This window comes from Lutra lutra, chromosome 3, assembly GCF_902655055.1.
Source record: "Lutra lutra chromosome 3, mLutLut1.2, whole genome shotgun sequence".
NCBI lineage: Eukaryota > Metazoa > Chordata > Mammalia > Carnivora > Mustelidae > Lutra > Lutra lutra.
Genome location: NC_062280.1, coordinates 116,677,614 through 116,689,085, shown reverse-complemented (window position 1 = coordinate 116,689,085; position 11,472 = coordinate 116,677,614). Strand labels below are relative to the sequence as shown.

At 39.3% G+C, this 11,472-nt stretch overlaps 1 pseudogene; it reads left to right on the top strand.

Annotated features, from left to right (window-relative positions):
• The first annotated feature begins 10,396 nt into the window (after positions 1–10,396).
• Positions 10,397–11,221, top strand: LOC125095603 (F-box only protein 27-like; annotated as a pseudogene).
• Positions 11,222–11,472: the final 251 nt, after the last annotated feature.

Here is an 11,472-nt window from a genome sequence, read left to right as displayed (position 1 = left end):
ACACGTAAAGGAGCTAGAGAAAGAACAAGAAAGAAACCCTAAACCCAGCAGGAGAAGAGAAATCATAAAGATCAGAGCAGAAATCAATGAAATAGAAACAAACAAACAAAAAAAAAAAGAATAGAACAAATCAACGAAACTAGGAGCTGGTTCTTTGAAAGAATTAATAAGATTGATAAACCCCTGGCCAGACTTATTAAAAAGAAAAGAGAGGACCCAAATAAATAAAATCATGAATGAAAGAGGAGAGATCACAATGAACACCAAAGAAATACAGACAATTATAAGAACATACTATGAGCAACTCTACGCCAACAAATTTGACAATCTGGAAGAAATGGATGCACTCCTAGAGACATATAAACTACCACAACTGAACCAGGAAGAAATGGAAAGCCTGAACAGACCCATAACCAGTAAGGAGATTGAAACAGTCATCCAAAATCTGCAAAGAAACAAAAGCCCAGGGCCAGACGGCTTCCTGGGGGAATTGTACCAAACATTTAAAGAAGAACTAATTCCTATTCTCCTGAACTGTTCCAAAAAATAGAAATGGAAGGAAAACTTCCAAACTCATTTTATGAGGCCAGCATCACCTCGATCCCAAAACCAGACAAGGATCCCATCAAAAAAGAGAACTACAGACCAATATCCTTGATGAACACAGATGCAAAAATTCTCGCCAAAATACTAGCCAATAGGATTCAACAATACGTTAAAAGGATTATTCACCACGACCAAGTGGGATTTATTCCAGGGCTGCAAGGCTGGTTCAACATCCGCAAATCAATCAATGTGATACAACACATTAATAAAAGAAAGAACAAGAACCATATGATACTCTCCATAGATGCTGAAAAAGCATTTGACAAAGTACAGCATCCCTTCCTGATCAAAACTCTTCAAAGTGTAGGGATAGACGGCACATACCTCAATATTATCAAAGCCATCTATGGAAAAACCCACCGCAAATATCATTCTCAATGGAGAAAAACTGAAAGCTTTTCCGCTAAGGTCAGGAACACGGCAGGGATGTCCGTTATCACCACTGCTATTCAACATAGTACTAGAAGTCCTAGCCTCAGCAATCAGACAACAAAAGGAAATTAAAGGCATCCAAATCAGCAAAGAAGAACTCAAACTATCACTCTTCACAGATGATATGATACTATATGTGGAAAACCCAAAAGACTCCACTCCAAAACTGCTAGAACTTGTAGAGGAATTCAGTAAAGTGTCAGGATATAAAATCAATGCACAGAAATCAGTTGCATTTCTCTATACCAACAACAAGACAGAAGGAAGAGAAATTAAGGAGTCCGTCCCATTTACAATTGCACCCAAAACTATAAGATACCTATGAATAAACCTAACCAAAGAGACTAAGAATCTATACACAGAAAACTATAAAGTACTCATGAAAGAAATTGAGGAAGACACAAAGAAATGGAAAAATGTTCCATGCTCCTGGATTGGAAGAATAAATATTGTGAAAATGTCTATGCTACCTAAAGCAATCTACACATTTAATGCAATTCCTATCAAAGTACCATCCATTTTTTTCAAAGAAATGGAACAAATAATCCTAAAATTTATATGGAACCAGAAAAGACCTCGAATAGCCAAAGGAATATTGAAAAAGAAAGCCAAAGTTGGTGGCATCACAATCCCGGACTTCAAGCTCTATTACAAAGCTGTCATCATAAGACAGCATGGTACTGGCACAAAAACAGACACATAGATCAATGGAACAGAATAGAGAGCCCAGAAATGGACCCTCAACTCTATGGCCAACTCATCTTCAACAAAGCAGGAAAGAATGTCCAACGGAAAAAAGACAGCCTCTTCAATAAATGGTGTTGGGAAAATTGGACAGCCACATGCAGAAAAATGAAATTGGATCATTTCCTTACACTACACACGAAAATAGACTCAAAATGGATGAAGGATCTCAATGTGAGAAAGGAATCCATCAAAATCCTCGAGGAGAACACAGGCAGCAACCTCTTCGACCTCAGCCGCAGCAACATCTTCCTAGGAACATCACCAAAGGCAAGGGAAGCAAGGGCAAAAGTGAACTATTGGGATTTTATCAAGATCAAAAGCTTTTGCACAGCAAAGGAAACAGTTAACAAAACCAAAAGACAACTGACAGAATGGGAGAAGATATTTGCAAATGACATATCAGATGAAGGGCTAGTATCTAAAATCTATAAAGAACGTAGCAAACTCAACACCCAAAGAACAAATAATCCAATCAAGAAATGGGCAGAGGACATGAACAGACATTTCTGCAAAGAAGACATCCAGATGGCCAACAGACACATGAAAAAGTGCTCCATATCACTCGGCATCAGGGAAATACAAATCAAAACCACCATGAGATATCACCTCACACCAGTCAGAATGGCTAAAATTAACATGTCAGGAAATGACAGATGCTGGCGACGATGCGGAGAAAGGGGAACCCTCCTACACTGTTGGTGGGAATGCAAGTTGGTGCAACCACTCTGGAAAACAGCATGGAGGTTCCTCAAAATGTTGAAAATAGAACTACCCTATGACACTGCAATTGCACTGCTGGGTATTTACCCTAAAGATACAAACGTAGTGATCCGAAGGGGCACGTGCACTCGAATGTTTATAGCAGCAATGTCTACAATAGCCAAACTATGGAAAGAACCTAGATGTCCATCAACAGACGAATGGATAAAGAAGAGGTGGTATATATACACAATGGAATACTATGCAGCCATCAAAAGAAATGAAATCTTGCCATTTGCGACGACGTGGATGGAACTAGAGGGTATCATGCTTAGCGAAATAAGTCAATCAGAGAAAGACAACTATCATATGATCTCCCTGATATGAGGGAGAGGAGATGCAACATGTGGGGTTAAGGGGGTAGGAGAAGAGTAAATGAAACAAGATGGAATTGGGAGGGAGAGAAACCATAAGTGACTCTTAATCTCACAAAACAAACTGAGGGTTGATGGGGGGAGGGCGGTTGGGAGGGGGGTGGGATTATGGACACTGGGGAGGGTATGTGCTATGGTGAGTGCTGTGAAGTGTGTAAACCTGGTGATTCACAGACCTGTACCCCTGGGGGGTAAAAATATATGTTTATAAAAAATAAAATTAAAAAAAAAATATGCTGCCTACAAGAAACTCATTTTAGACCCAAAGACTCCTCCAGATTTAAAGTGAGGGTATGGAAAACAATTTACCATGTTGATGGACATCAGAAGAAGGCTGGGGTGGCAATCCTTATATCAGATCAATTATATTTTAAGTCAAAGACTATAATAAGAGATGAGTAAGCACACTATATCATACTCAAAGGGTCTGTCCAACAAGAAGATCTAACAATTTTAAATAGCTATGCCCCTAACGTGGGAGCAGCCAACTATATAAACCAATTAATAACAAAATCAAAGAAATACATTGACAATAATAGAATAATAGTAGGGTACTTTAAAACTCCCCTCACTGAAATGGACAGATCATCCAATCAAAAGACCTAAAAGGAAATAAAGGCCTTAAATGACACTGGACCAGATGGACATCACGGATACATTTAGAACATTCCATCCCAAAGCAACAGAATACACATTCGTCTCTAGTGCACATGCAACATTCTCCAGAATAACTCACATCCTGGGTCACAAATCAGTTCTCAACTGGTAACAAAAGATTGGGATCATTCCCTGCATATTTTCTGGTCACAATGCTCTGAAGCTAGAACTCAATCATAAGAGGAAATTTGGAAAGAACCCAAATACATGGAGACTAAAGAGCATGCTTCTAAAGAATGAATGGGTCAACCAGGAAATTAAAGCAGAATTGAAAAAAAAAATCCAAGGAAACAAATGATAATGAAAACATAATGGTTCAAAATCTGTGGGACACAGTAAAGGCAGTCCTGAGAGGAAAATATATAGCGATACAAGCCTTTCTCAAGACACAAGAAAGGTCTCAGATACACAACGGAAAAGAGCTGGAAAAAGAACAACAAAGAAAGCCTAAACCCAGCGGGAGAATAGAAATAATAAAGATCACAGCAAAAATCAATGAAATAGAAACAAACAAACAAACAAAAAAGCAATAGAACAAACCAACGAAACTAGGAGCTTGTTTGTTGAAAGAATTAATAAGATTGATAAACCCCTGGCCAGACTTATCCAAAAGAAAAGAGAAAGGACCCAATCAATAAAATCATGAATGAAAGAGGAGAGATCACAACCAGCACCAAAGAAATACAAACAAGTATAAGAACATATTATGAGTAACTCCATGCCAACAAATTTGACAATCTGGAAGAAATGGATGTATTCCTAGAGACATATAAACTACTACAATTGAACCAGAAAGAAATGGAAAGCCTGAACAGACCCATAACCAGTAAGGAGATTGAAACAGTCATCAAAAATATCCAAACAAACAAGAGCCCAGGGCTAGATGGCTTTCCAGGCGAATTCTACCAAACATTGAAAGGATAATTAATTCCCATTCTCCTGAAACTGTTCCAAAAAGTAGAAATGGAAGGAAAACTTCCAAACTCATTTTATGAGGCCAGCATCACCTTGATCCCAAAACCAGACAAGGATCCCAACAAAAAAGAGAATTACAGACTAATAACCTTGATGAACACAGATGCGAAAAATCTCACCAAAATATTAGCCAATAGGATCCAACAGTACATTAAAAGGATTATTCACCACGACCAAGTGGGATTTATTCCACGGCTGCAATCATGGTTCAACATATGCAAATCAATCCAAGTGATACAATACATTAATAAAAGAAAGAAGAACCATATGATACTCTCAATAGATGCTGAAAAAGCACTTGACAAAGTACAGAATCTTTTCTTGATCAAAACTTTTCAAAGTGTAGGGATAGAGGGCACATACCCAATATCATCAAATCCATCTATGTAAAACCCACCACAAATATCATTCTCAATGGAGAAAAACTGAGAGCTCTTCCACTAAAGTCAAGAACATGCCGGGGATGTCCATTATCACCACTGCTATTCAACATAGTACTAGAAGTTCTAGCAACCAGAAAGCAAAAAGAAATTAAAGGCATCCAAATTGGCAAAGAAGAACTCAAACTATCAATCAAACTATCAATCAGATTATATAATACTATCTGTGGAAAACCCAAAAGACTCCATTCCAAATCTGCTACAACTTGTACAGGAATTCACTAAAGTGTCAGGATATAAAATCAATGCATGGAAATCGGTTGCATTTCTCGACATCAACAACCAGACAGAAGAAAGAGAAATTAAGGAGTCAATGCCATTTACAACTGCACCCAGAACCATAAGATACCTAGGAATAAACCTAACCAAAGAGGCAAAGAGTCTATACTCAGAAAATTATAAAGTACTCATGAAAGAAATTGAGGAAGACACAAAGATATGGAAAAATGTTCCAAGCTCATGCATTGGAAGAACAAGTATTGTGAAAATGTCTATGCTACCTCAAGCAATCTACACATTTAATGCAATCCCTATCAAAATACCATCTATTTTTTCCAAGGAAATGGAACAAATAATCCTAAAATTTATGTAGAACCAGAAAAGACCTCAAATAGCCAGAGGAATACTGAAAATGAAAGCCAAAGTTGGTGGCATCTCAATTCTAGACTTCAAGCTCTATTACAAAGCTGTCATCATCAAGACAGTATGGTACTGGCACAAAAGCAGACACATAGATCAATGAAACAGAATAGAGAGCCCAGAAATAGACCCTCAACTCTATGGTCAACTAATCTTCGACAGAGCAGGAAAGAATGTCCAACGGAAAAAAGACAGCCTCTTCAATAAATGGTGTTGGGAAAATTGGACAGCCACATGCGGAATAATGAAACTAGACCATTTCCTTACATCACACATGAAAGTAGACTCAAAATAGATAAGGGACCTCAATGTGAGAAAGAAATCCATCAAAATCCTTGAGGAGAGCCCAGGCAGCAACCTCTTCAACCTCACCCACAGCAACTTCTTCCTAGGAACATCACCAAAGGCAAGGGAAGCAAGGGAAAAAATGAACCATTGGGACTTCCTCAAGATCAAAACCTCTTGCACAACAAAGGAAACAGTTAACAAAACCAAAAGACAACTGACAGAATGGGAGAAGATATTTGCAAATGACATATCAGATGAAGGGCTAGTATCCAAAATCTATAAAGAACGTAGCAAACTCAACACCCAAAGAACAAATAATCCCATCAAGAAATGGGCAGAGGTCATGAACAAACATTTCTGCAAAGAAGACATCCAGATGGCCAACAGATACATGAAAAAGTGTTCCACATCACCCGGCATCAGTGAAATACAAATCAAAACCACAGTGAGATACCACCTCACACCAGTCAGAATGGGTAAATTTAACAAGTCAGGAAATGACAGATGCTGGTGAGGATTTGGAGAAAGTGAAACCCTCTTACACTGTTGGTGGGAATGCAAGCTGCTGCAACCACTCTCGAAAAACAGCATGGAGGCTCCTCAAAAAGCTGAAAATAGAGCTACCCTATGACTCAGCAATTGCACTACTGGGTATTTACCCTAAAGACACAAATGTAGTGATCTGAGGGGGCATGTGCACCCGAATGTTTATAGCAGTAATGTTCACAATAGCCAAAGTATGAAAGAACCTAGATGTCCATCAACAGATGAATGGATAAAGAAGAGGTGGTATATATATATATATATATATATATATATATATATATATATATATGCAATGGAATACTATGCAGCCATCAAAAGAAATGAAATCTCGCCATTTGTGAGGATGGGGATGGAACTAGAGGGTATTATGCTTAGTGAAATAAGTCAATTGGAGAAAGACAATTATCATATGATCTCCCTGATATGAGGAAATTGAGAGGCAATGTGGGGGGCTTGGAGGGTAGGAAAAAAAGAAATGAAACAAGATGGGATCAGGACAGAGACAAACCATAAGAGACTCTTAATCTCACAAAACAAACTGAGGGTTGCTGGAGGAGAGGGGGAGGGAGAGGGTGGTGGGTTTATGGACATTGGGGAAGGTATGGGCTATGGTGAGTGCTGTGAAGTGTGTAAACCTGGCGATTCACAGACCTGTACCCCTGGAGCTAATAATACATTATATGTTAATAAAAACTTAAAATTATATATATTTTAAAAAAGAAAGTGAGGGGATAGAGAAATAAATAAATAAATAAATAAATAAATAAATAATAAATAAGTAAGTAAGTAAGTAAGTAAGTAAGTAAGTAAGTAAGTAAATGGGAGTTTGTTTAGTTTAGGGAGCATCCACCAAAATGTCTTCCAAAGTGGCTGTACCATTTCATTCCCACCATCGATGAATGAGAGATTCTGTTGTTCTATTTCCTTTCCAGCATTTGGGATAATCTGTTTTGGATTTTGTCCATTCTCACAGGTTAGTGGTGCCTTCTCATTTCTAACTTACAATTTCCTGCTATCAGAGGAAGTTGAACATCTTTCCCTCTGTTTCCTTACCAACTATAAATCTTTGATGAGGTCATTGTCCAGGTCTCTTGTCCAATTTTTAATTGGGTTGTTCATTTTCTAATGTTGCATTTCAAGAATTCTTTGTATAATTTGGATAATGGCTATTTATCAGATGTGTCTTTTGTAAATATTTTCTTTCAGTCTGTGGTTTTTCTTCTCATTCTCTTCACATTGTCTTTTACAGAGAAGTTCTTAATTTTACTAAGGTCCATTTAGTCAGTTTTTTTCTTTCATGGATCGTGCCTTTAAAGTTGTATCTAAAAATCATTACCAGATGCCAGTCCATGGATTTCCTCCTAGACCATATTGTAGGAGTTTTACACTTTGGGATTTTACATTTAGATCTCTGATCCATTTTGAGTCAACTTTCCTGAAGTGTATACGGTCTGTGTCTTTTTTTTTTTTTTCATGTCAATGTCTAGTTGCAGCATTATTGGTTGAAAAGATCTTCATTGCTCTAGTATATTGCGTTTGTTCCTCTGACATACTTCTGTGGATTTGTCTAAGGGTTCTCTACTCCATTCCATTAATGTGTCTATTCTTTTACCAATAACTGTACTATCTTGATTATTATAGATTTACAATGTCTTGAAGAAGAGTATTACCTGTGTTCCGAATTTGTTCTTCTCCTTCCATATTTTATTGACTATTCTTGACCTTCAGCCCTTTCAAGTAAATGTAGAATCAGTTTGCTGATATCCATAAATTAATTTGATGAGATTTTTGACTGGGATTGTGTTGAATCTATAGACCAATTTGTGATGAACTGATATCTTCACCATATGGAATCTTTATCCATGAATATAGGGTCTCTCTCAATTTCTTTTGTTCAATGATACCTTCCATCAGCATTTCAGGTTGTTCTTAAATAAATAAAAGGGGTATTTTTCAAAAATGGTTCTTTTTCTCTTTCTCCTGCTAGAGGCACAAGGAAATTGTTCTCCACTGTTAACTATGAGGACCTGGTATGGAGGCTCCCCTTGCAGTTTGTTTTTGTTTTGGGGGCTTTTCCCCCCTTAGGGTTCTTATCAGAGTCATAGCCATGCTAAACCTTCAAGCAATACACTAATTACAGCTTAGGTTTCCCAACCCCAGGACTGGTGTCTGTGGAAGTTTTTGTTCTGGAAGGTTGTAATTGTCTGCATCTGCCTGTCTGTCTCTCATGTTTTAGGAGCAGGGGTTTGTCCATGAACACAGTCTCTGAAAAATCCAAGGAGAGTTGCTTATTTTTTCAGCTTTTTACTTGTTAGGATGGAGTGACAATTTCTAACCTCCTTATTTGTCAGACCAAAGCAGTTATGCTTTTATTTGAGAGTGGGAGAGAGAGAAAGTGAGGGGGGAGGGGGACAGAAAGAGAGGGAGAGGGAGAGTCCTAAGCAGACTCCCCACTGAGCATGGAGACTGACATAGGGCTCCATCTCATGGCCCTGAGATCATTACCTGAGCCAAAACCAAGACAGCACCGCCCACAGGCCCCCAATTATGCTTATTTTTTAATCAACATCTTCAAGTTTCAAAACTCTTACCTCTCTTTTCTTACTTGCCTTTCCAATGATCATCAGTTAAATCACTCACTGAACAAAAATTACAAAGTACCTACTGAATTAGATAAGGCCTCTGCAAGCTGAAGGGACTTGAGTAATAATTTGTAGCCAAGATATATAATGTACCTGCTTTCATGATTTTACATCTACTGGAATAAACCCCAGTGAATATTTTCCATTTCTATTACCTGACTGTTCGATTTATTTAATAAACCACTTGGTCTCTAGATTATATCTTTTCCATGTAGAATATGATATCATATAAGAATATTTTTAAATTTTTAATGAAAGTGTTTTCAGTACTAAATGAAGCAAACACTAAGTTAAAACTGTTGTGGTCCTTGGAAGTAATTTCAGTCACAGATTGCAACAAGTCTGTCAATAGTTACAAATGGGAAATACATAAGCAATAGAACGACAATGCTCTGGAGAGAGATGATTTAAGAAAGTTAGATTTCTGTACTGGTATAGTGTATATTCTTTTAAATAGAAAGTTACTACTTCAAATTAAATCTAAGTTTTGGGCAAAACAGTCTATGATATTTATTATTTATGTACTGAGATTTAGGTAGAACACAAAAGTAATTTGAGATTTTTTTTTTATGTTAAAAAATGTGAAATTGCCCTAGCAGTAGGATGACACACTCAGTAAGAAACACTCTGTATGTTTGCCAAGAGGTTCTGCACAGCGACTCACCTCAAGGGTTTTAAATAAGTCTATCTAATCAAGTGGGAAGTTTGCAAGGAGGAAAGCAGTTGCAGCCTTTCCAGAAATACAATATGCTAAAAATATTTAATACATATGAGTATTTTCAACCTCAATATTTTTACAATTCAATGTTACCTTGTTTTTACTTATTGTCTAAGCTAAACGCCTTCCATAATTCATTAGGAGTATTATATATTTGTTTGAACAAAAACCTAGGTGGTAAAAATATTCGACGTGTGCATTTAAATAAATATTGCTCTTAGGCTATGTAAAAGGTCTTTCCCATGTTTGTTTTCTTTCCCCTACATGAATGTTTATTTCCATGTTTCCATCTTCTTACGTGAAGCCCTCAGCACTTTTGTATCCACTCAGAGGTCAAGGAAAATTTTTTCACATTGCCTATTATGGAATTAGTAATTAATTGTCATATTTAATGGAAATCAATAAGACAAAGCGGCTTGTAGGTTTGAGAACACTTTGATCAATCAAATTAATAAACAGTATGTTATGTAGAAAAGAGAGTGCTACAGCAACGAGCCGTGGCTCTGATCCAAGTCAGCGACAGGCCTGGTGCGGGCTAGGCAGGTGACTGTGGGAGTTTTGGCCTCCTGAGGCATGCCCACCCCCGACTCAGGGCCAAAGCCCAAACCCAAGGAGGTGCTGGACCTGAGCCAAATGCCATTGGAACTGCTCCTGCTGGTGCTGAACCATGTGGCCTGCGCATTCTACTGAGTTGCTACTTCAGAGTATGACTAGGCTGAGGTGCCCTGGTGGATGGCAGGCCCTGTGGCGGCTCATCCTGGCCTGGGACCATGGTGCCCTGCTGCTGCTTGCCCTCAGCTGCCCTGTCCCCCGCCCCCCCAACCCCTGCCTGCGATGGCAGGCCCTGCCTCCTGGGCCGCTTCTGTCAGTGTAGCCCATTGGGATGTAACCTCATCCACAACCCCTGTGGCCAGGAAAGCCTTTGGAAATGGATGGTGCAGCATATGGGGGCCGGCTGGGTGGTGGAGGTAACAGGTGAATGGTGCCGCAGGCCCCCTCGTAGACCTGTTTCATGTCTTCCTTGGGCTGGTGTCACAAAAAACAGGTGTTGGACCTGGAGTAGGAGGGTTATGGCCACAGCTGCTAGATAGTGGCAAGACTGAGATTGGGGTCTCTGACTGGTGGGAAGCTCGACAGGACAGTGGCTGTATGTACCAACTCCTTGTCCAACTTCTAGATGCCAGCCAGGCTGTGCTGGATAAAGTCTCTGCTGTGCCCGTTCCCACCCAATAGAACAACGATGTCTGCCTTCAGATCACCTGCATTTTCTCCAACATCAGGATGGATGTCCACTCTGTGTCTTTCCAACTCTGGGGCCAGGACATGCAGTTCTGAGCTGGTCACTATGGAGCCTGTGTGACCAACTCCAGTGTGGTCATGCAGGCCCAGCTTTCTTAGTCGAGGGCTGTCCTTGCACTACCACCTGACAGGTGACTTCCAGGACTGGGGACCATTGGCCAGGACTTCTCATTAACCTAGGACAAGTACCTCCCTGGCATCCTGGATACTCGAGGACCCCTTCGTGGATTCTGCTAGGACCCCTCTTTTCAGTCTTTCTTCAGAGTTCCCCATTGCTGTTGTAGGACAGTCCTACCCCCAGACACTACGGTTCAGCCCCAGGCCCCTCTGTCCTGTCGCCTCTCCTTTCT